The following is a 24,717-nucleotide window of genomic DNA, read 5'->3' as shown; positions in this document are numbered from 1 at the left end:
CGGGGAATCACAAGGGCTCTGATTTGTGTCTTCCACCACATCCCTCACTGTTCGTTTCACCATGACCGTCGGTGTCACAGGGACCACCAGCAACACGGCTCGGCTCCCAGGAGGGCTCCGATACACAGCCTGAGGACTGCTCTGGGGACAGTCCTGCACAGGCTCACTCTTGCGTAACTCAGCATAAGAACTACTCTACTCTGTTCAGAGAAAAGCAGCATATATCATCTATCAGGTCACCCAGTGCCATCAGTTCAAACTTACGTGACATACTGGCAGCAAAAATACACCATTAGAAGCATTCCGAATCTCAGATATCCTCCACGATCATTCTCACACGGGTTAGGTTTTAACAATCCTCATGTTCAAACTGCATTTTCTAACCTACTTTCTAGAATAACAATATGCTATAATGAATGTCAAATATAAGTTATTAAACTATCTGCCTAGGTTTAAGATGCAATGTCATCTATTCCTGGGTAGAAACTTTTCTGTCCTCCAAACCCGCACGGCACACTGGAATTCCCACTTTCTCGTAGAATGGTCATCTATTTACATGGATTCCTCCTTCTAGACTTCAAACTTCATGAGGGCAGAGCACTAATCTGGCTTTTCCTTGAATCCTATATAGTACCTAGTACAGCAGGAAGCTTTGGACAGTCAGTAATTATTTACAAATAATTGTGTTAACAAATGCAAATGTTTTCTGAGATGATTCATTATCACACCATGTGCACAAAATCCAGAGATTCCTAGTCCCCAGAGAAATTCAATCCAATTTAAAAGCATTTTTTAAGAATGTTTACTTGTCTATTTTTGAGAGAGAGAGAGAGAGAGAGAGCGAGCACAATCTGGGGAGAGGAAGAGAAAGGAGGAGACAGAGAATCCCAGGCAGGCTATACACTGTCAGCACAGAGCCCAACATGGAGCTCAAAGTCACAAATCGTGAGATCATGACCTTAGCCAGAGTCAGAGGCAGAAGCTTAACTGACTGAGCCACCCAGGTGCCCCTAAAAGCATTTTTGTAAAAAACAGAAATGATATTTCAATAAAACTTTATATGACTTTTGTAAGCAAAAGCATTGTTTGAAGGTGAAAGGCATAGTGTTCTATTGCTAATGTCATTAAATGTACTAAACTTAATTTTATATCTGTACTTCTAGTGTTAAGAGCAAACAACCTTCTATTCATACCTTGTACTGTTATGATTATCTAGTTTCATGGGAAATATTTTCAAATGATAGATTATTATTCTCAACAATAATGTGGAGTACAAATATCAAAATGAAACAGCATTTTATAGACATTTAACCTTCTAAAATGTTCTGAATTCTTATCTATCTCTATACTTAAGATTTAGGTTGAAAAAACAACAACACACAATCATTTTTTACTGATATGTGCTGAGGGTACTGTTCTCCTAATACCAACTGAAAAAGTGAAGAAACCGAATGACTGTGTGGTTAAATCCAAACACACCAGACTGAAGGGAACCAGATGGCCTAACGGTCATGACAGATAAAATTCCAGCCAAGAGCACTTAGAACTGAGCATGGTGTGGTTTACTTGAAACAAACCATTGTTGAGATATACTGTCATCCTATGTCATAGTTTTAAGATTTCTCTTTACAAAGAGTTCATGGATTAAATAAGCATCCTTTTCCAAGGCACATGTTTACAATGTCATTGTCACAACAGTGGGGAATCATCACCATATGGCGCACACTAAATGAGGCTAGACTTTATAGACTACAGGCTCAGGAAGCCTGGGGGTGCTCCTGCCCACGTTAGCCCTCACAATGTAGAGGCCACCAGTGCGCCGTGTGTAAGGAGGAAGGGAAAGGATAAAAGTACAGGGGGTTTTGATTTGGTAGGAGTGTCAGGCGGGGCAACAAAAGTAAATGAGGCTCTGAATTTTAAAAAGCCACCTGGAAGTTTAAAAGGGGGTGATGTTCAACAAAAAGAAAAATGGCAAAGTATTCTACAGGGATAAAATGAAAAGAGCAAGAAATTATATGAGAAACAGAAAATTAGACTCCTCCACACTTTCACAAATTGTGTCCATCATTGCCTTAAAGTGTACATTTCATGTATGTTACCTGCCTTTAGTAAACATGAAAATTTTACACCATTAGACATTCCATGAGGATGGTCATCTAATAACAACTGAGCTGATAAAAAGCAAGGAGGCTTTTTTTTTTTTCTTTACTTTGGAAGCTGCTCTGTGTGTATTCTGAAACTGCTTTGCATTTAATGGACTGCAAATACACTTGAGAGTTAAGAGTCAGTGTTTAGGGTTTTTCCCGCACGCGCACATGTGAGGCAGAGCTGCCTGTGGGTTGATGTGGACACTCAGCTCTGAGGCCTGCTGGCGAGGTGGCACACCAGCACTACACACATCTTCGTCTACACCTTCTTTCTAACCCACCTTGAGTGTAGGCTATGTTTTTGTTTTGTTTTGTTTTGTTTTGAAGATAGAAGTTCACGGAGAACAGTTTAAATAAATAAGGTTAGTTTACCGGGATATCCAAATTGTAAGTAAAAATGTGAGCATTCATTCATGACTGGTCAAAGAGAAGGCCAAAGTCCACCCCCAAGCCACTAATCTAACACAGTTTCATGTACAGTGATGGAGGTCACTCAGGGGACTACTTGGCGGGGAGGCTCTGATGGGTCCACTGCCAGGAGCCAAGCCAGTAAGAAGGCAGCCTCTTCTCGACACTAACAATCTGTGAAATAGCCTGAATCCAGCATGGGGCTACCCCTGCGATTCCCACAGAAACTTTACAGTGTCTTCCATAGCACTTTCCTTTGTCAAAAATGTCATTTCCAGGGCACCTGGGTGGCTCAGTCAGTTGAGCATCTGCCTCTTGATTTCGGCTCAGGTCATGATCTCATGGCTCAGGGGTTCGAGCCCCACACAGACCTCTGCACTGACAGTGAGGAGCCTGCTTGGGATTCTCTCTCTCTCCCTCTCCTGCTGCCCCTCCCTTGTTCTCTCTCTCAAAATAAATAAATAAACATTACAAACATTTTTTAAATGTGATTTCCATAATTCCTATTTCAATTTTACCTAGCCTTCTCTCCTAAAGTAAAACCAATGAAAATTTTATGTATATATATATATATATTTTTTTTTTTTAATTTTTAAAATGTTTATTTATTTTTTCAGAGAAAGAGCATGAGCAGGGGAGGGGCAGAGAGAGAGACAGAGAGAGAGAGAGAGAATCTAAAGCAGGCTCCAGGCTCTGAGTTGTCAGCACAGAGCCTGACATGGGGCTTGAACTCCTGAACCATGAGATCATGACCTGAGCTCAACTGACTGAGCCACCCAGGGACCCCAAACCAGTGAAATTTTTTTTTAACTGTTTTATTTATTTATTTCGAGGAGAGAGAGAGAGACAGCGTGAGCAGGGGAGGGTCAGAGAGAGAGGGAGACACAGACTCCGAAACAGGCTCCAGGCTCCGAGCTGGCAGTCAGCACAGAGCCCGACGCGGGGCTCGAACCCACGAACCGCGAGATCATGACCTAAGCGAAAGTCGGACGCTTAACCGACGAAGCCACCCGGGCGCCCCTAAACCAGTGAAATTTTTAATGCACATTCTTACACGTGACATGTATTGTGGAACCACCAATTATCAGCACCACGACAGACCTTTATACTGCCTTTCCCCTTCAAATATTGACTTTTGCTTCAGAATCACAAATTGTACATTCATACTAAACTTCCCTTAAATGGTTATAATTCAAAAACTGACATTTTATTTTATTTTTGAGCAGCGAATTTCCTACAGAGAGGTCGTTTCCCCCAGTTCTATTTTGTGTTCCAAAGCAAATTAAAGATAATTTATTTTTGAAGTCTCTTCAGTCATTGTTTTAGAGAATAGTAAAATATACGACTCCTATATTTGATTGTGGATATTCAAAAAAAAGATGCAAGTTGTACTTTTTACTTTCAATACACTTGTCAGAAGCCGTGAATATAAATCATCTAAGTTCTTAACGGCTCATTTATGAAATACTGCGGAATGCTAAACACGCATGAGGTGTTATCACAGGTATGTAGAGGAAGATCTCTATATTTGTGAAGGTCCGCCCCAAAATTACACACTCCAAAATCATTTAAAAAATATCAGCGCAAACTCTACAAACTGTACTTTCTTCCAACGAATTTTCACAAACGTTTCCGACATCCCCTCAAAACCTAGACGGTAAGGGACACTGTTTCGTTCTCAGAGCCACGCAGCCATCTCCGGAGATGACTGCCCACGTCGTGTCGCAGAGCCCGTCCGGGACGGCCGAGGACGCGGGGACGCTGTCAGAGTCGACACACCGAACGGCGGCCGTGCGTGCGCACGCGCGGGTGGTCCTCGGGGGGGGGGGGCGGGCGCGTGGCCGCGGACGCCTGCGGCGCGACCCACGCACAGCCGGAGCCCCCCCGCGGGCCCTGCGTGGCACCGGCAGGCGCGCCTCCCCGGGGACTCGCGGCCACCCGCACGCCGCCACTCCGGCCCTGCTCGCACCGGGAGCCGAGGCCCGGCAGCGGTCAGGCACCTGCCCCGCCGCGGGGCCGGAACTTGACGCAGGAACACGAAGCATCAGGCTGTGGCCTGGTCGTCGCAAAAATGCACGGGCATCAAAAAACCAAAAACGACTTCAGCGGAAGGTCATTTTCAAACCGAAAAGCATAGAAACGGAAGAGTAAAGTTCCCCTACTTAAATCGCACACATTCGTTACGGTCACTTAGTCATTCGCGGCCCGGTGCGACCAGCGCTCCTCGGGATACAGACGGCACAGGGAAGCACACCGCACCACGACCCTCGGGGGCCGGGGTGCGGGGGCCCTGCCACAGCACGCGGTCTCTAAGGGGACGTCTCCCCGCTAAACACGCCTGAGGTCGGACTTCCCACCCTCACCGGGAGCACATGCCCCGGATGTGCGCCCTCGTCTGGAGCGCGCGCCCCGGCAGTGCGTCCTCGCCCAGAGCGCGTGCCCCGGAAGTGCACCCTCGGCTGTAGCGCGCGCCCCGGAAGTGTATTCCCGGGTGGGTTCTGAGAAACCGCTCCTTGTTCTTTTTCTCAGGGGCCAAATGTCTACAGGGCCTAGATGGGAAATAAAATTATGGGAAGCAGATCTCGGGGTTCCTAAGACTCCACTAGAGAGAACAGACCTTTTTAACTGCGGGCCACTTACCAAACCCCAGCCGATCGTTGACATTAGGAAATTCCAATTCACTGTAATAAGGGTTTTGTAATTTTCCAGAGAAGTCAGAAATCCAAACCTTTATGTATATCTCAGGGATTTTTAGTTAGGAAACAAACTAATTATTTTAAAGCTCTGTGGACCAAAGAGGCACAGGTTGTATCTTTCTTCTCGTTTTGTTGATCTTCCTCAGGAATCCTGATTTTGTTTAATGCTAACTGGATCTATTTCAGCAATCTCTTTCTTGTTTATGGCTTTAACTGTCACCTATATGCAGATAATTTAAAAGCCCCTATCTTTTCCCAGATCTTTCTACAGCTATTTGAATATTCACCTGTGTACAGAACTCCTCCATCAGCCAGAAGTTTTTAACTCAACTAGCTCCAAAATAAATGTATAAAATTGCTTTGAGCCTTTTATTGCACGTTCATTTCATCTGCTACTTCATAGCACCGCCCTCCACCATTTTCTAAGTCATGATCCTGGAGGCCCCTTTGCCTGCAGATCCATTCATTTCATTTCATACACATAAGGCTGGGGGAATGATACATAGCATGATTTCAACGACCACTGTGGCTGCGCTGATCCTCAGAGGACCTTAACACTTTACAGAATGTATTTTAATGCACTGTTTTACCTGTTTCTAATTAAAAACAATGTCAGGGTGTTTCCCTCCTCCTTGATTTATAATTTACAAACCCAAAACTCAATGAAGTTGATGTTTCAAAAAGTCACATAGTCAGTGAGCCACAAAGTGGGAACTGAATCTAGACCGAGCTCCAGGGCCCATACTCTCATACTTCTACACCAATGAGCTGGATCTGGAAGGATGCAACTGTTTCTACAGATTGAAAGAAGGTGGAAAGATGTTCAAAATGGTGCTGGGGGTCTCTGAAACCAAGTACAAGTGAAACAGCTGTGGCTGGAAAGTAAGAGGCAGAAATAAAGACACATGTCTGGAGATCTTCTGAAGACAGAAGATGGGAAGTCGGTTAAAACTACAGTCTCAAGAGAGCCCAGAACAATGAGGGGTGATGACTGATGAGTGAGCCTTACCTGGACTCACTGTACATTCTTGCGTCTTCCTTCTTAAGTCAACCCTGTGCACCTGCTCCAGAATAAGGGTCCTGTTTCCTAGTACCAGTCCCCTGCCCGAAGCTACCCAGTTGTCAAAGTCTTCTCTTGACTTCTGAAGTCCTGAGTTTATAATGGGCTCCCCCTCCGTGCCTCCCTCACTCTGTCTCCACTCAGATCCAGCCAGAGACCTTCCTGTGACAGCTGCACGCTTCCAGGTTGGCGTGATGGCCTAGCCTCTGTCCAACCCCCTCTGACTTCCTCCCCTTTTTGTCCTCATTCCTTTCTGTGACACCTGACTAAGGTTTATAAAGTCTGGGGTCTTTTGACACTCCTTCTTTGGCAATTACACGATACACAGTCCCTAATTTTTTTTTTAATTTTTTAAATGTTTTATTTATTTCTGAGAGAGAGAGAGAGAGAGAGAGAGGCAGCATGAGGAGGGGAGGGTCAGAGAGAGAGGGAGGCACAGAATCAGAAGCAGGCTCCAGGCTCTGAGCTGGCTGTCAGCGTCTGTCACACTGCACAGAGATTTTCAGGGGTCACCACTGGACTGGGTGCTACTTAGAACCACGGAGGCCTGTGTCCCCAGAGTGGACTATTACTTGACACACCAGACACACAAAAATCTCCTTTGAAACTGAGTACAAGCATGAGGATTTTAGTGGGTCTAGGTGTTGTGTAAAGAACAAGGTCAGGGGTAGAAATGAGACTGAACGGTTGTTGCTTGGATCAGAGTTTTAAATGGAGAGCGGTGACGCCCCTGCCTATGGTCAGGCAGCCGGTGTTACCAGTAACTCAGGTGAAGCAATCCTCGTGAGGAATATGAACTCAGGAGGAGAATGGAGGCAACTTGTACGAGCGTCCATTCTCACCTGGAGACTCTCGTTACGGGGCTCTTACCCTCAAGCCCCTGAAAGCAATGTGTGGGTTTTTTTTTTTAATTTTTTAAAAAATGTTTTATTTATTTTTTTGAGAGAGTGAGATAGACAGCGTGAGCAGGGGAGGGTCAGAGAGAGGGAGACACAGAATAAGAAGCAGGCTCCAGGCTCTGAGCTGTCAGCAGAGCCCGACGCGGGGCTCGAACCCACGAACCGGGAGATCATGCCCTGAGCTGAGGTCAGACGCTTAACCGACTGAGCCACCCAAGCGCCCCAAAGGCAATGTGTTTTAAAGAACAATCATCTTTACAACCCTTCACCAGTTATCTCCTCATACGCAATACTCTGGAAGGAAACTGTTTTTCAACTTGTTACAGCTCCCCTAGTTACTAACACAGAATCTGCCATAATTCCTTAAATGGATGCTCAAAATACTAGATTAATATCTAATAATCAATTAAAACTGCTTCCATTCTCTTAATATAACACTGTATGTTAACTATACTAGAATGAAAAAAAGTAAGAGTACACTTATTGTGATGAGCTCTGAGTAATATATGCAATTGTTGAATCACTATATCACACACCTGAAACTAATATATCACTCTGTATTTACTATACTGACATTCTCATATCCATACACTCAGTGGGAATCAGTTTGGTGCTTTCATGTGCCAGGCATAATGGTATGGATTTGTTCACAGGTACACTGGCATCTCAGAACCCTGGAGCTCCAGAGGGAGAGTGGTCATAAATCATGGCCAGGTAAGCTCAGGATAGCATGGGATCACAGCAAAGCAGGGCCCAGAGCAGCGTGGGGTGCTCAGAAAAGAGTGACCAGAGAAAGTAACCAGGTATCCAAGAGCCATCAGCTCACACATGCAGCTGCTGGCCTCTCGACGGCAGTGAACCTAATACATGCAACCAGACTTGGTAAGTTAATATTTCACTTGCCAACGAAACGTGCTGGTAGTGACCAACAATCACAAGGTGTGTAAGCAGAGAAATCAGGCACAGAAGATGCTGAGTGGACGTGATTTTTTAAATTAATTTTTTAAACATTTATTCATTTTTGAGGGACAGAGACAGAGCGTGAGCAGGGGAGGGGCAGAGAGAGAGAGAGAGAAGAAGACACAGATTCTGAAGCAGGCTCCAGGCTCAGAGATGTCAGCACAGAGCCCGACGCAGGACTCGAACCCACGAACCACGGGATCATGACCTGAGCTGAAGTCAGAGGCTTAACGGACTGAGCTCCCCAGGCGCCCCGTTTTTTAAAATTATTTATTTATTTTTGGATGTGATATTCTGACAAGTCTTACTACTGGCTAAAGTGTCTAAAGATCTCCCTGGATTATCTGCCCATTTAGACAGAGGAAGGCAAACTCAATACGTGGCAGAAAGATCACTACGTTTTCTTTATTGAGATATTGTTAACCAGGGAGGCGTAAATGTATTCTTTCTGTAAACATGTAAAAAACTTAGAGAAATAAATTTAAAGTAATAGTTCTGTATAATAACACCAAAGAAAAATAATCATTTAACAACACTTCGGCACTGTCTGTTTCAGTGTCTTCTGTATGTCATGGCTCTCATGACATTGTCATCAAAAAACAGCCTATGTTTTTTTCCACGCACCATTCTATTAAAAGTCTCTAAACCCTGGTGTCTGATACTTCTATACCACTCTGCCTAACAGCACACTGGAGCCAGTCCTAGGGCTGGACAGCACTACCGTATTCCTAACACTAAGTGAAAAAATTCCCTTTGAAATAAAACAAAGCATAAATTGTACGGCGGTGAAGACCCTGCTCTTTTGAAAATTAAAAAAAAAAAAAAACGTTTAGCAAGAGTTTTCTCTATATAAAATATCCACACTTGGGTTTCTAATTTGTGATTTTGTAAAGTGAGGCTTATTTCCAAGTTGCTAATGTTTTCCTAACATATAATCATTATCAAATTTTGTGACAACAATGAGAATCAAATGCCAAGGGCCATGTGCTTATTAAACACGTGTACAAGAGAATCTAGTGTATATGCTGTACGTATATAAAACAGAACAGAAAATTATTTACAAAGTTATCTTCAAAGAAGTGTGTATATGTGTGTGTGTGTGTAGATATCCACTTGTATATCTATACTCACTGTATTTTTATTTTTGCTGTATTTTCAAAAAAGACATAGATTTGTAAACTTTATTGGGCAAAAATATGTACCTGAAAGTTCATTATTCACTATTTTGAAGGCAATGAAAAAAATCACTATCTTACAAATTATACACGCTATTGTCTTACTCTATTTTCTTCCTTTGGTAAGCTCTGTAGGTGTATCTGTATACGTATATGTATTCATTTATATGTATATACACATATGTGGTGGCACTTGTACTAATTATTATTATAGTCTTACAACTGTTCAACTCACTGTTTAAAAAAATTTTTTTAACGTTTATTTATTTTTGACTTAGAGAGAGACAGTGTGAGCAAAGGACAGGCAGAAAGAGGGAGACACAGAATCCGAAGCAGGCACCAGATTCCGAGATGACAGCACAAAGTCTGACATGGGCCTAGAACTTACGAACCGTGAGATCATGATCTGAGCCGAAGTTGGACTATAACCGACGGAGCCACGCAGGCACCCCTCAACTCACTTTTTAAAAACCAGTTCTAACTAGTCTGTAGTACGTGACTGAATGGCAAGTTACAATTTTGGTACACATGGTTATCTGTGTAACTAAATTAAATAATAAACTTCTACCAAGAACAATAACAAAAGAAGAGCAATAATAAGGGGGGGTAGTCTGAAATTTAATTCAAAATGGAAAATGCACTTTTCCATCAGTGACTGTACTAATCTTTAAGGAGACTGAATCGCCTTTATACATATTATAAACGATGCTTATGTGTTCATTTTTTTCTTCCCAAGAAATACCAGCTCTTTTCCAACATGCCTATTATCATAAAAGACCTGGCCTGCAGTCTGACGCTCATGGTTGAGATGATAAGCTGAGCAGTTTTTGCTGGAAGTTACAGTTCTTGATGGAAAAGTGTGAGCAGAATTACATACAATAATGGGCCCCACAAACAACAACTCAAGTAGCAATACAGCATTTCCTGTCTAGGACTGTGCGTGGTAGGGAAGAAATGGTGTTCTGCTATATATGTGAATGATTGACAGTGGTTCTAGAATCCACTCTAAAACATAAACTACTCAAAAGGGTTCTCCCTGTCTCCTGGCCCAGAATAAAAACCCAAATCCTTCTAGTTTACCAGGCAGCATGCAAGGCTCCTCCCTGCCTCTCCAGGGCTGTCTGCACCCCTCCTCAATCTTCCACTCTGTGGGCCCCCAGCCCCTCATCCCTGCCTCCACTCTCCTGCGTCATTACTACTCCGCCAGGTTGTCCATATACCTTGACTCTTCTTCCTGGGATGCTCTTTGGTCTGCCTGGCATGCTTCTGTCTCTCTCGTACAGCGTGACAAAATCTGATGCATCTTTCAAGACCCGACTGGATTATCACATAATTTCTGAATCTTCCCACAACACGTTCTGTTCTTGGGGGGGGGGGGGGGGGGGAAAAGGAAGGAGGAAGGGTTCAGGGAAGGGTTACTGAGCTTCTAAATATCCGCACAGTCTGGAGGTGCACTCTTCTAGGACGAACACCGTGCCTATCTTAACCTGGCTATCAGCCAGGACGGCTACATCTATGCTCCTCTAAGCAACCGATGCTTTCAAAAATCATTCAGCCAACTCTAACAACTCCATGAATAAGTCGTTATCACACTGTGAGCACACTTTTTTTTACATCTGAATAGAATGCTTTTTTCCCTCCCTATTATGATACTGGCGTTTCTGTAGGAAAACAAAACAACATAAAGAGAGAAAAAAGTAAAGACTCTATATGTAGAAAGAAGAACTCTTGAACTCAGAACGCTGGCTCAAGTCAGAGGACTCTCATAACTGACATTCATCCAAAGACAGTCTGGACGAATGGACTGGACTGGACTTCAGTTAATTTAACCATTTCTCAACTAAATATTACTAAGTAATGCTTTCAGGAGCATTTCAGGACTAGAGATTTTCCTATGTTCATGAATTCAAGTGATTCACACTTTTAAAGGTTTTTTTTTAAATAAATTGTGACAGATTTGGTTCTCAAATTATATCAATTTAACATGTCCTAGTCACCTTCAGGGGTGCCTGGGTGGCTCAGCAGGTTAAGTGTCCAACTCTTAATTTCAGCTCAGGTCATGATCTCATGCTTCATGGGATCGAGACCCATGTTGGGCTCTGTGCATGGAGCCTGCCTGGGATTCTCTCCCTCTCTCTCTCTCTCTGCCCTTCCCCCACTTGCAGGCATGTCTCTCTCTCAAAAATAAATAAATGAACATTAAAAAATACAATAAAATGCCCCAGCAACCTTGAGTGATTTAAAACTCTCTTCATCTTTACCACCAAAACTAAGTAATTTATTATGTAAAACTGTATAACTCACCTTAATTTGGTTTTCTCTGATTAAATATATTTTATATTTTGTTTACTAGGTATATTTGTTCCAACGTGAATCATGTTACATATCTTTTGTCAATTCACTTCAATCTGAATGAAGGATGTGTTTATCTTTAAGGGTATGCATGTATGTGTATTATCCTTTATCCAATACAGCTATACGAAGAGTTTTCCTAATATTTGTGTGTGTTTTGTTTTAATGTGCATTTGTTTTAGTGTTTAAAAAGTGAAATGACAACCTGTGAACAATATGGATAGATGTGATTAAACGAATTATTTTAAGAGAATTCACATTTCATTGACTACACACACCTAACAGTGTTGGTTCATGACCCAGAGCCATCCAATACCTACTTTCACAGCCTGCTCTTAATTTTAATCACCAATATGGATAATCATAAAGTAAAGACTTACACAGAATTTAAAATAGCTGTAGCTAACTAATTCAGTTAATTAACTATCTCAGTAAAATTTAAGATTCAAGATGGTCTTGATGTTTCCTAACTTGTTTGGAAATTTAGGAACATATCGCTAAAATCTTTCATTTAGAATTTTTAAAATGGATTTATACAGAGAGGTTGATTTATAGAAATTCTTGTGAAAAAAAGATGTTAGGTTTTAATTGATCATGAACTTAACATGAAGAGTTATAGCTAGTTATAACTAACTAAAACCCAAATAATTTGGGGCTATACTTTGTATGTAAAATGTCTAAATAACTGGAATTAATACTCTCATGGACAGCTCATGTCAGATCATGAACATGAATGTCAAAAATGTGGAGTTTAGGGGCGCCTGGGTGGCTCAGTCGGTTAAGCGTCCGACTTTGCCTCAGGTTCTCTTGGTTCGCGGGTTTGAACCTCGTGTTGGGCTCTGTGCTGACAGCTCGGAGCCTGGAGCCTGCTTCAGATTCTGAGTCTCCCTATCTCTCTACCCCCTGCCTTCTCACACTCTGTCTCTCTCTCAAAAATAAATAAATATTAAAAGAAAATTTTTTTAAAATGTGGAGCTTAGTTATGGGTAGATCATAAAAGGAATATGGGGCTAATTCAGGTCATCATATTTTAATGAAATTATGATGAATCCAGAGGATATCCAGAATGCCAGAACTTAGATGTTAAAGGCCTTAAAAACCAAGTTATGTAAGGAAATGGTATTTAGCTTGGGAAAGCATGAAGGGGACGTGTGATATGTTTTTTAAAAATGTGAAGGGTTTGAGTCACATAGAAAAGCTAGACTTGTGTTACTGAATTCTGCTAAGAATTAGTTGTTATAAATATGCAAACAAGAAATAAGCTGCTTCTCTCCTTCCCTTCCTCTCACAATTAGTCAGCAAACAATTATTGCGGACAGAACAGAAATGTTCCAGGCACGGTGCCAGCCCCTCAGAGTAGAGAATTAACATGCCATCAGCCTTGTGCTCAAGGAACCTGCTTTCTACTCGAGTCGACAGATCACCTACCTGCCTGCCTGCCTGCCTACCTACCTACTGAGCTACTCTAAATCATTTTCTAAACATACCCAAAATATAGAAGGTACTAAACAGGAAATGCGACTATTCAAGCAATGGGATATAATCTACACTTTTAATTGACAGCCACTGTGTCTTTACACTCCTTTCCTAAATTGATGTGCCGTGTCTTACAAGGTATGTTTATCTGAAATGCGCTTATACCGTATTTAATACATGTCTACAATGTATTATTTATATCATATATATGATTTTAGAAAAGTCAAGGATTTAAAAACAAAGTTAACTGTTTAAAATGGGGAGTAATGATACTGAACAGTAAAAGTGAAATTGAGCTCCCTGGTTATCAGAGGAAAAAGAAAAACACGTTGACTTATAAGCTTTCTGTTACGAAAAGGAGAAGCATGCATGTTTTTCAGAAGAAAAACAGTCTCTTGCTTATAAATCTTTGGATCAGAGAAGTGGTGAAGAGCCTTTCAGAACTGCCTGGGAAAGACTGCGTACGCGGGTGAAAATGAAGTGATTTCACCAAGGGTAGGCAGCTTTCAAAAAGGGAGGGACGAGGCAAATTGTGAATTTTCCTGTCAAAGGTGCAACAGAAGTCCTCAGGACCGGGCAGGGACAGCACCGCGCAGTCGGCTCCAGCCTCCGCTCTTCACAAGTTTTCTAGTTTCACGAACTTTCAGAAGTGCAAACACGCAGTCAGGGTGTGAACAGACGGGATTCTCCTGAGTGTGCTCACTAGTTCACCTGGCTTCCCAAACGGGCTTTCTTCTACTCTGAAATAAGATCGTATCAGCATTTTCTGGTTATTTTGTCAGCAGACACCACTTGGTACCAGCACCTACAAGTTCTCTTCTACCAGATGGGCATTTATCAAAGTGCTGGCTGGCCAGCACGATGTCTGTTAATCTGCATTAAATGTCTCCCTTTCCTCCTTCTAGGACTTACCTGCCTCCTTACATAGCTCACCCCATACTTGAATCTAATGGAAACAAATAACAACAACAAAAAATGCTAAGTTAAAGAAAATACGTAACATTTATTTTGGATCCCTCCTTGCTTCCATAGCCTCTGCTTGATTTTCTCTAAGATAACATACAAAACAGTCTGCGATCCTAAGGATGCCCCAAAGATGAGTGAGGGGAAAAGTCATCACATACTGCTCCTTCATTTATTCAAAGACATTTATGGACTCTCACTCTGTGCTGGGCATTGTGCAAGGTTATGAGGATATATCATTTAACAAGGCAGATGAAGCCCTTGGCTTTGGTAGTTTATATTCCAGCGAGGGATACAGATGAAAAAGAAGTAAGTCAACGGAAAGAGTAATTAATAGTAATTGTGATAAAAGCAAAGACGATCAGAGGGTCGGTAATGCAACAGAGAGGAACTAGAATTAGGGAAGGGAAGGGCTTCCTCTAGACAGGAGGGTGAGGAAGGCTTCTCTGAAGTGCTGATTTTGACTTGAGTCCCAAAGGTTCAGAAAAAAGCTAGTCAAGCCCATCACGGAATTGGAAGATTCCTGAAAAGTTTTCCAATCTTTTGGAAGGGACGCCAAGTACAAGACACTGAGAAAATAAAAGGTTAAAGCATGTCAGGGGACCAAAAAGAAGACCGAGTGGACTCCAGCACGGTGGACAAGTCAAAGATGTGGGCAGGGCGCACACCACACAGCACCGGCCCGGGGGGCAATTCCATTCTGAGAGAAGACAAAGCTTCTGCAAGGTGTGAGGTGCGGAGGAGGCAGGCTGTGATTCCGAAAGTCAGAGGACCGTCAATGGGCCCATCATGTCCACTGGATGGAGAGAGGTCAAGCATGGAAGCAGGAGATTAATTAGGAAATGACGAGAAAACCACCATCGAGGGGACAGAACAGGGGACAGAAATGAAGAAAGGCGACGGAGTTTGCAGCGTACTTTGGCAAGATGGCGGGAGACACACGGGGAAGAAACAGGAGCGGGAGAGCAGATGACAAATATATCACAACCCGTCGTGTGACCACCAGGGACCCACGGGAGAGACGGGTGGGGGACAACAAACAGAAGTCTGCGAGCGAGAAAACGCACAACCCGGTCCAAGCTCGAATTCAGTCGGGAGAGAGCAGGAGATGTGCACAAATGTGTCAGCTCAAAGCAGCCGTGAAAGATTAACTCATTCAATAAACAGTGCAGAAAAATAAAGTCCCTAACAGACATAAGAACATTCCAAAAGACAGTGTGATGAATGTAACACTGAAAATCATAAAGGTACTAGAAAAACTGTGGGATAGTATTTTTATAGATTTAAGGTTGCGAATACCTTTATGAGTATAACCAAAAACAGACGCCATAGAGAAAACAACTCGCAGATCTGACTACATAAAAATTTAACGTGTCTGTATGACGAATGGCATCATAAATAAAGCTGGACGCCAAAGGCAAGGTAGAAAAATAATCTGTAACACAGACAACAAAGGGTTAACTTCTATAGTACAGAAAACACTCCCACAAATGAAGAAGGTGTTGGCAAAGGAGAGGAACACTAGAGGAGTGTACAGATCTTACAAGAAAATATTCTCAGCCTCACTATTAATAATAAATATGCAAATTAAAGGAGCAATTAGATGTCATTTTCACCCACCAGGACAAGTGAAGATTCAGGATACTTAATGGCTTAGTGTTGGCAGGTCATATAAAAACAATCATTCTCACACTGTGGCAGTTGTAAATTTAGGCAACGTTTCGTTCTTGAGGAGAAGAAAATGTCACTCTCCATTATAAACAAAAACCCACAGCATTTGATACAGTAAATTTCATTATAAGGAATTAGTTCTGTAAGAATATTCACACAGGTACACAAATAGTTTTTCGGATGTTTTGTTTGTAATACCAAAAATGTGGAAACAACCTCAATGCTGACCCAGCATAGTAACGTCCCCAAGACATACTGTGCAGCAGTAAAGAAAATGGGGCCGCGCTTACATACAGATGAAAAACTTGTTATCATATGTTAAATAAACCATCAATAAAATGTAGGTAGAGAATGTCATCATCTTTATTAAGCGCTTTTATTTCTAGATATATATTAGCATCGTATGCCTTTAGTTCTCTTTGTACCCCTAGCTAGGTTTGCACTGTCATTATCTCTAAGTGTAGGATTATAGAATACTTGGACTTTTTATGATTTCTGAACTCTTTGAAATTTTTACAAGTACATATCAGTTAAAAGACGAAAAATATGAAGAATGGAAAGAACACAGGGCATAGTATATGTAAAGTCCCTGATGAAAAACTCCTTAATTTAGAAGCACGTAAGCAACAAAAGTAAAAGCCAACGCTACCTCATAGCTGATGGTGTGATTTCTCCTGCATCTGGAGAAACACAGTCATTTACTCAAGAAAAGTACTACATCTCACATTTTTTTTTTTTTTTACCATTCATTTCTAGGATACCTTTTTATTGATGAGACTCGTAGTTGTATTAAGTGAGAGACAAGTGATGATGCTCTCCAGACAGCAATTTTGACTTGGGTAATGTTCTTTAAGACCGTCAACACTATGTTTCTTTGGAATCTAAAAACATGTCAAAGAAAACCTGAAAGAAAAACCTGAGAGCTAAGCAAATCTGAAAGGGAAGCACTCAGGAAAATGTGCTTTGAATAGGAGTAGTTATTCTGAAATCAAATGACAGTCCTATAAAAGAATATAAAATACAGCAAACCTTGGTTTGCAAGCATAATTTGTTCTGGAAACATGCTTGTAATCCAAAGTATTTGTATATCAAAGCAAATTTCAAGAACCATTGGCTCCATTGTGATCATGTGACACTCGGCATCATGTACTACTCATATTGCAAGCCATTGCTCGTTTATCAAGTGAAAATGTATTAGAAATGTCTGCTCATCTGCGGAACACTCGCAGAGCAAGGTACGCACAATCCGAGGTTTGATTGTAGGCTGGTCAGCTGATGAAGTCACCAGACACTGTTTGCATAACATTTAAAACGGTCATTTTGTCAGTTTTACACCGGTCAGTACTTGTGACACAGACTTGTCAGTATGAAGCATGAGGGGTGTCATCAATTAGCATGAGGATTCTCTCATGTCTGTGCTGCATGGCAAATCCATCCAAGAATCGATGTCCACTGGAGACTGCAACACGCATTGGCTGCGGTGAATCAAAGTTGTTAAAGCAAAGAGGTAGCTTTAAGGAAAACACCTTTCTATTTAAACTAAGAGTTATACCAAGCTGCCGTCACACCGAGTGATGGGTATCTCGCGGGTCCTGTGCTTCCCAGGCCGCCCACACTATGAATGGCAGGTACAACTGGACTTTAATGTCTGATGTCCTGAAAACGTAAGGTTAGGCAACTTTTCTTAAATACAAATTTTCAGTTTCTCCACATATAAAATGATGAAAATAATAATGCCTCCTTCTTAGAGTTGTGTTAAGAATTGAGGTAACTAACACAAGACCTTTGGCAAGTAGTCAGGCCCTTACTGACTAGAGTAGCTACTATTATCAGAGGAGGAATGAGTTTCAAAGAACAGGAAGTCTTCAGCGATGCCAAACCTCAAAGACTCTTAAGAGACAAGGAAGACTGAGGAATAACAATTGGATTTGCTAATCTGTAACTCACTGATGACCTTCAAGAACACAGTGTTGGTGACAGTACAGGAAAAGATAAATCACGATAAAAATAGAAGGAGCTGATCTGGAATGTGTAGAACCTCTGATAGCAAGAAAAGAAATAAAAACAATGGCATGACAGTTTGAGAGGCCGAAGACCAAGCCACGCATTTTTCCAGCCAGGAGACACGGATTATTTTCTACGTCAAGAAAGAAGCTAATGGAGACAGATTTGATGGAAAGATTCCTGGTTAGTTTCAAGCATGAAATCCAACTGGCTTCTAAACTGATGAAGGCAGGGAATGAGGTACTGTTTGCTTGCTTCTAATTTATGTGCAGCTCTTTTAGGGCTGTGGTCTTAGGCCTTTTTTGTGTGACTGGGATTCACTGAGAAGTCATCCACAAGTTTAGACTGTCTCTGTGTAATCACACATGCGTGCGCACACACTGCTTAAGAACATAAAATTTTACACATACTTAACAGAATTTATCAACCTCTTTCCTCCATCCATGAACTAATCCTCCCTCTGAAAGGTCCATAGATTCCAGATAAAATTATCCTCTCTTAGGACCTGGAAATAATTTTGAAAAATAGGTATTTAGACTCTTATATGTAAATTAAAATTAGCCATTCAGTGAGAGGTAAAAATATATTCCTAGGAAATATCTACCAAATATATTTGTTCAAAACATAAATTGCTTCCCAAAATATCAACAGAAAATGTAACCCTTACAATGTGAAGTTAGGCTCGGAAATAAATGGCTCGAGATGATACAGAAAACGTTCACACAACTAAATTTAATTGTGTTATAACTGAATGCTGTATGTTTTCCAAACACTTTTCTAATATTCATAAAATTCACGTGAGGAAAGTTTTATTTCCCTTGGTTATCGGATTTAGGAACTGAGGCTCCGAAGTGTTAAGCACATTGCACACTAGCACAATGCAAATTCAAGCCCATCTTGTTCAAAAGCCAAGGAAGACTCTCTCTACCTCTAAGGAAAAGAAAAGAATATTCTAGGGCACTATCCATGAAAGAGTTATTATTAATAGAATCTACATGGGGTTAATAAAGGCTGCTTTTAAAAATCTAGTCAAAATATAAATGAACACTCTAAAGGCAAGAAAAGCCTGACGTTTAAGATCAATTAACCTTGCAATTCATTATGTAAATTCTGCAGCCTTTGACAAGGTTTTTCACTATTTACTTGAAATTCTCCTCGCCTCTTGACTCCTGTGAAATTATTCTTGTCTCCTTTTCCTCTGAACCTTCTGACCCGTTGTCCTTCAGTCTCTGCCTGCCCTTCCCGTAAAGGTATTTCCTAGGATTCTGTCCCCTGCATCTTCTTACCGCTCTTTTTTTTTTTTTTTAATTTTTTAATGTTTTATTTATTTCTGAGAGAGAGAGAGAGACAGTGTGAGCAGGGGAGGGTTAGAGAGAGAGACACACACACACAGAATCCAAAGCAGCCTCCAGGCTCTGAGCTAGCTCTCAGCACAGAGCCCGATGTGGGGCTCAAACCCACGAACCATATCATGGCCTGAGCCGAAGTCGTACGCTTAACCGACTGAGCCACCCAGGCGCCCCAGTCACAGCTCTTGCTCTCTCTGGGTGATCTCCCCAATCCATGGCCTCAATCATCACCAAATCCTGCCTTCGGTTCCCCGAGCCTTGCAGCTCCAAATATGCCAGTCCAACCATCTACGGCACAGCTCCATTTGGACGTCTCTTAAACTCTCAAAATCAGGACTTGGCTAACCTCGTCTTCGCCACTCAGATCTGCTCCTTCTCCTGTGCGCCCCGCCCCAGTCGTGGGTACCAGGCAGGAAATCCGAGCCCTCGTCTTCCTTCTCACCACGCCTCCTTTCCACTCGCCCACAGACATCGAACCCAGCACCAGGTTCTGTCAACAGTTCTGTATTCTTGGATCTGCGCGCTCTCTACTCCGTGCTTCTACTTTTATGCAAGCTTGCATCACCCTGAATCGTATCACTTCAAGACTCAACCGACTGTGCTTTTTCTTCCACATTGTTCCCTTCCAATTTATTGTCCTTCTTGTGACCAGCCTATTCTTTATAAAATATAAATCTGCTGCTGCTGCTGTTGTGTTTAAATCGTTTACGGGCCCCATTTTTTATCAGAGGAGTCTTCTCACAACAGCGACAAGATCCTCTGTGGGTCCAGAAATCTTGGCCCCTCGCACACCTCTCCTTTCCCCCCCACTCAATACTACGGGCCAGACTAAAGCATATTCAGTGGCTCAGATACACCTGGCTCTCCTGCACCCCAGGGCCTTGTCGCGTGCTGCCCTTGGGGCCAAGCAAGCCTCCCTCCCTTCCTCTTTTTTTTTTTTTTAAATTTTTTAACATGTTTTATTTATTTCTAGGAGAGAGAGAGAGAGACAGCGTGAGCAGGGGAGGGTCAGAGAGAGAGGGAGTCACAGACTGAAATAGGCTCCAGGCTCCGAGCCGGCAGTCAGCACAGAGCCCGACGCGGGGCTGGAACCCACGAACCGCGAGATCATGACCTAAGCGAAAGTCGGACGCTTAACCGACGAAGCCACCCAGGCGCCCCATCCCTTCCTCTTTTTCAAATGACTCAACGAGGCTGTAACACCCAGGTGTGCCCACTCCTCACCGGAGATGTCGCACTGAGTTCACTGCTATTCTCATGCTCATCTCTGTCATAGCGCTGTCTCTCCGTCACGTCACCATATCTGACTGTGACATCTGACTTGTCTGTCTTTCCCACGGGGCTCTCAGCTCCTTGAGGCCAGTACCCGTCCCTACAAGGTCTCGTACCCTCACTGCTAGCACAGCATCTTAAGTACAGTTGCCCTTGGTAAATAGGTTTAATGAATAAATGGTTACATTCATTACCTAATCTGGTGAATGGATGGAAAAATTCATTACATAATATGACTTCAGCCTTTGCTAAATCACTCACTGTCATATGATTAATGAAGAAGTTGCCCAGAAATGTCTTGCCCTATTTTCTTCAAAACATTGCAAGTAAATTAGAAGAAAAGATAAATGGCAATTCTTTTTTCTTTCTTAACGTAAGTAATCTCAATGAGGATGTATTTTTCATACCGAATGGACTCTTCACAAAAGAACTTAGGACAGTAGTCAGAAAACCAGAGTTCAAACCATCACTTGCAGCCGATTAGCTAGCTGGGTTTTGGGAAGTCCAGTGACTCCTTTGAGCGAAAGCTGTATTCCCTACCAAAATAATGACTATCTTCTCAGAGTGTTGCTCTCTAAGACAAGCTTGACGTCAAGCAAAACCATGTATGTGAAAGCAGTTTAAAAACTATGTGTCATCATAAAATGTAAGGTGTATTGCACTTATTCTTCATTGTAAATTCCTCAATATTAATAATATTCTTTGACTAAGATATACACATATCTCCTAATGCTGCAAGGTAAAACTCTTCCTCTTTGGGAAATAAACAACATTTGGAATGATCTGGATGAAAGAAAGAAAGTTTAAGGAATTTTTCTACTGGTTTTATCAAAGCTTAATCCCGTGAACATTCTGAAGGACAGCAATGCAAATTATGCAGCATCCTGTCCTTTAAGAAAGGGACAAACTATATGAAGAGGACTCATCTTTGTCTTCAAGCTCAGGATAGAAAATTAAGAGGAAGAGAGAAAGATTATCAAAGAATTATTTCAAATCAACATAGAATTTTGCTATCAATTCAAAATAATTCTAATGGCAGTGACAGTAGAGCCACATCGTTCATTTCTCTAAAAATAATCAAGTCGAACAGTATTTAATTCTTCTATTCCTCCACTAACAACTTTGCAGGTTAAACTCTCAGACTTTTATATTTAGCATGTTTAAGATTATTATATCGGCTCAAGGTAAATGCTAAGAATGGCTTTTTAGGGCTTTATGACCCTAAAATGGAAAAATGTACAATATTTAAGCATTGTTGAAGTAGAGTGAAGGCATAATGCTATTTAGTACCCTTAAATTCAGTGAGTTTTTATTAAGGACCTTATGTCAATGGAAAGGCCTATAGTGTCTACCAAGTATAGTGTCACATTTCCAAAACACTTAGATTAACTAAACAAGTATATTTAACACATCAACCTACTTTTACAAGTACCACTCCTCCTGGATATGTAGAGATGACAAATAAACCAGCCACAAACAGAACTATTATTTCATTCTAAAAAGAACAACTTTTCCACTATTACTAGGGTATAATATCCATTCTATTTGGGCTTGTTACAACTTTCCAATCCACCATTTTTTAAACCACTACACAGACTTTAGATAGAAAATGAGAGTAAGATCAACATCTCATAAAAAAAAAAAAAAAAAAGGATTAACTGAATGGTCTTTCCTGTCCAAGTTAAAAAAAGCTGAATATATATTATATCATAAGATTATTTTATTGCTTCACCAAAGTAACAATATAGTACTCGATCTGTTTTATCATGCATTTCCGACGGCCCATCTGAAATCTGAGGGATTTCGGAAGCCGAATATTTGTGGATTACATTGCAAAGGTACTGTCTTACTAAAGGAAGGGTTTCTAATGCAACTGAATTAAACTAATAATTGTAATGGCTCAAATATTTTTATCCTTTAAAAAATTTGGTGATAGACTACTTGAGTATTTTGGTTGTTACTTATGGTCAAATTTAACATAGAACATCCTCTGAAGCAAAATATCTCTGTTCATTAAGTATTGAAAATACAAGAAAACACTGTGCTTTCAGATGCTCTCCAATGTTTTGCAAAGAACATATCCCATTTAAATAGCATGTCTGTTTGTAAGGATACCTAATTTCGGTCAATTGTATGGCATTTTAGAAAGAGCACTGCCATACTGAATTTGGTTATAAAATATCCACTTTGCTATACCTCATACTTTGGATAAACCACAACAAATAAAGGTATGCTTTTAATCACATTCTGGAATGTGAATACTTGGGCCATTTATTACACCTACTTTTTATTGTTATTGAAATAGGTCATCATTGTGTATTATCTGTATTTCCTATAGCGTCAGTTTACATTGAGCCAACTATGACTTTCCGCCAATGTGAACAGCTTAAAAGGAAAATAATATGAATCTTACACAAATATTAAAGATAAAATAAGACACAGGCCGAAGTTATTTCTCCCCCCCAGGAAGTTGGTATTTGTACTCAAAGTGGTTAAGTTTGAGTTACCCAAGTCTAGAGTAACATCGTATGTAAACTGTGTACGCAGAATATTTAGATTGCCCGAAGCATTCTTAGAAGTCCTACTTGTAAGACAGAAACAGTAGCATGAAATTATACCTGTCCAATAGATAACCAAGACTCTTTATTCTCTAATCTGTGATTTTTGACTTCTGTGTATACATATCCTGTGCAATGGCCCTTACTCACAGACAGGCTGGGTCCTGTAGTTTTACAAGAATCCACTGCAGGAAAACTCACAATTAAAATGAACCTAGCCAGTCATACATTATACCTTTATATTTAATCTAACATGAAAAATTGAAAACTCCAGTCTGTATCACTCTGAGGAGCAAGTTCCATGTTAATTTTCCAGAATACTATTTTTATCTTTTGTACCCAAAGGCAGAGAGCTTGATAGATGAGGTTGCCTCATACTTACTGCTTACGTTTCACCTTTAATTAGACTGGAAAACCACACACGCATATGCTCTCGGTCAGTCCACTCAACAAACACCAATGCCCCGACCCACCGTCTCTGACAATTGATTCCCCCCCGCCCAAATTCTGCTTAGATTTGCCTTAAGGACATGTGGCACACTCATTTGTCAAAAAAAAAAAGCCCTTTTCTTCACTAAAAAAATGTTTCCTCCTCATTTACAATTTATATTTCTTGAAAAACTGTTTTAAATGTACACAAAACCAATTACTTGTGATTACGGAAAACAATGATATCATTAACACTGTATCACACTTGGATTCAACATCAGCAGTCTTACAGTTTACCTAGTTTTCTCAATCTTAACATGTTAAAAAATACCATATTTACTATATTTTATATCTTCTAATTTTTCATTCTGTGTGCCGCATCTTGTCAGTTTCTCATGTTTACAGATAACTTTAGCAGTAATGCTTTATGTAATTTTTATTACATAAAAAATAATGCTAATTAAAATTATCCTGAAGGAGATTAACAAATGATTTGAGGTAAGAAAGGATCAGCACCTCATGGTTTTTATAGCTGGAAGTCACACTACAAACTTCAGAATACTTAAGAACTTAATTTGTAATAGATATATTAGTAAGGCTAATATATCTGCCACTTTCCAGAAAGTCTTTCAAAATTTAGTAATAAAGATTAATATTTAAATAGGAGTTTGCTGTCGACAAAGCACTGTCACATATGTTTGGATCACGACTTATTTTTAAACTTAGTAATGTTTTGTTGGTAGTATCTCAGGACAGACATGAAAACATAATTTAGAAAAGAAATAATATTCAGGTACCTAGCAGAACGCTTTATATCTGGAACTATTAGAAATGTGGACATTCCTTTCAAAACTTGAAACACAAAACTAATAGCTGATAAAATCTGCAAAAATAACTATCCACAAACATGGCTCTAATTCACATATGTTTCTGCTTAAAAGTAACTCCCTCCTCTGCTATAATATTGATTTTATCACAAAACACAGCAAATAATTTTTCCTAATTAAATACTGCTCGTAGCAACTACAGAATCCCAGCAAAAGAACACAATTGTGGCAGTTTACAAAAATGTCAAGTGCTTGGACATCCTTATGAAGCCAAGTTCTAAAATAAAGTAATAGCTGGATACCCAAAATTAAAAGGAAGGGACATGGTATCGGATAGATGAATTCATGGCAAAAAACATATATTAAAACAATTAATGAAGCAGATATCCTCCAAATATTTAAAAATCCCCTATTTTCAATATAACTTGTCTAGGACGCTTTCTTGTCCTGATAGGACTTTTAAAATTAAAA

The sequence above is a fragment of the Hyaena hyaena genome, unplaced genomic scaffold, assembly GCF_003009895.1.
Source record: "Hyaena hyaena isolate Hyena2069 unplaced genomic scaffold, ASM300989v1 scaffold_376, whole genome shotgun sequence".
In the NCBI taxonomy this organism is placed as follows: domain Eukaryota; kingdom Metazoa; phylum Chordata; class Mammalia; order Carnivora; family Hyaenidae; genus Hyaena; species Hyaena hyaena.
Note: the sequence above shows the minus strand (reverse complement) of the source record.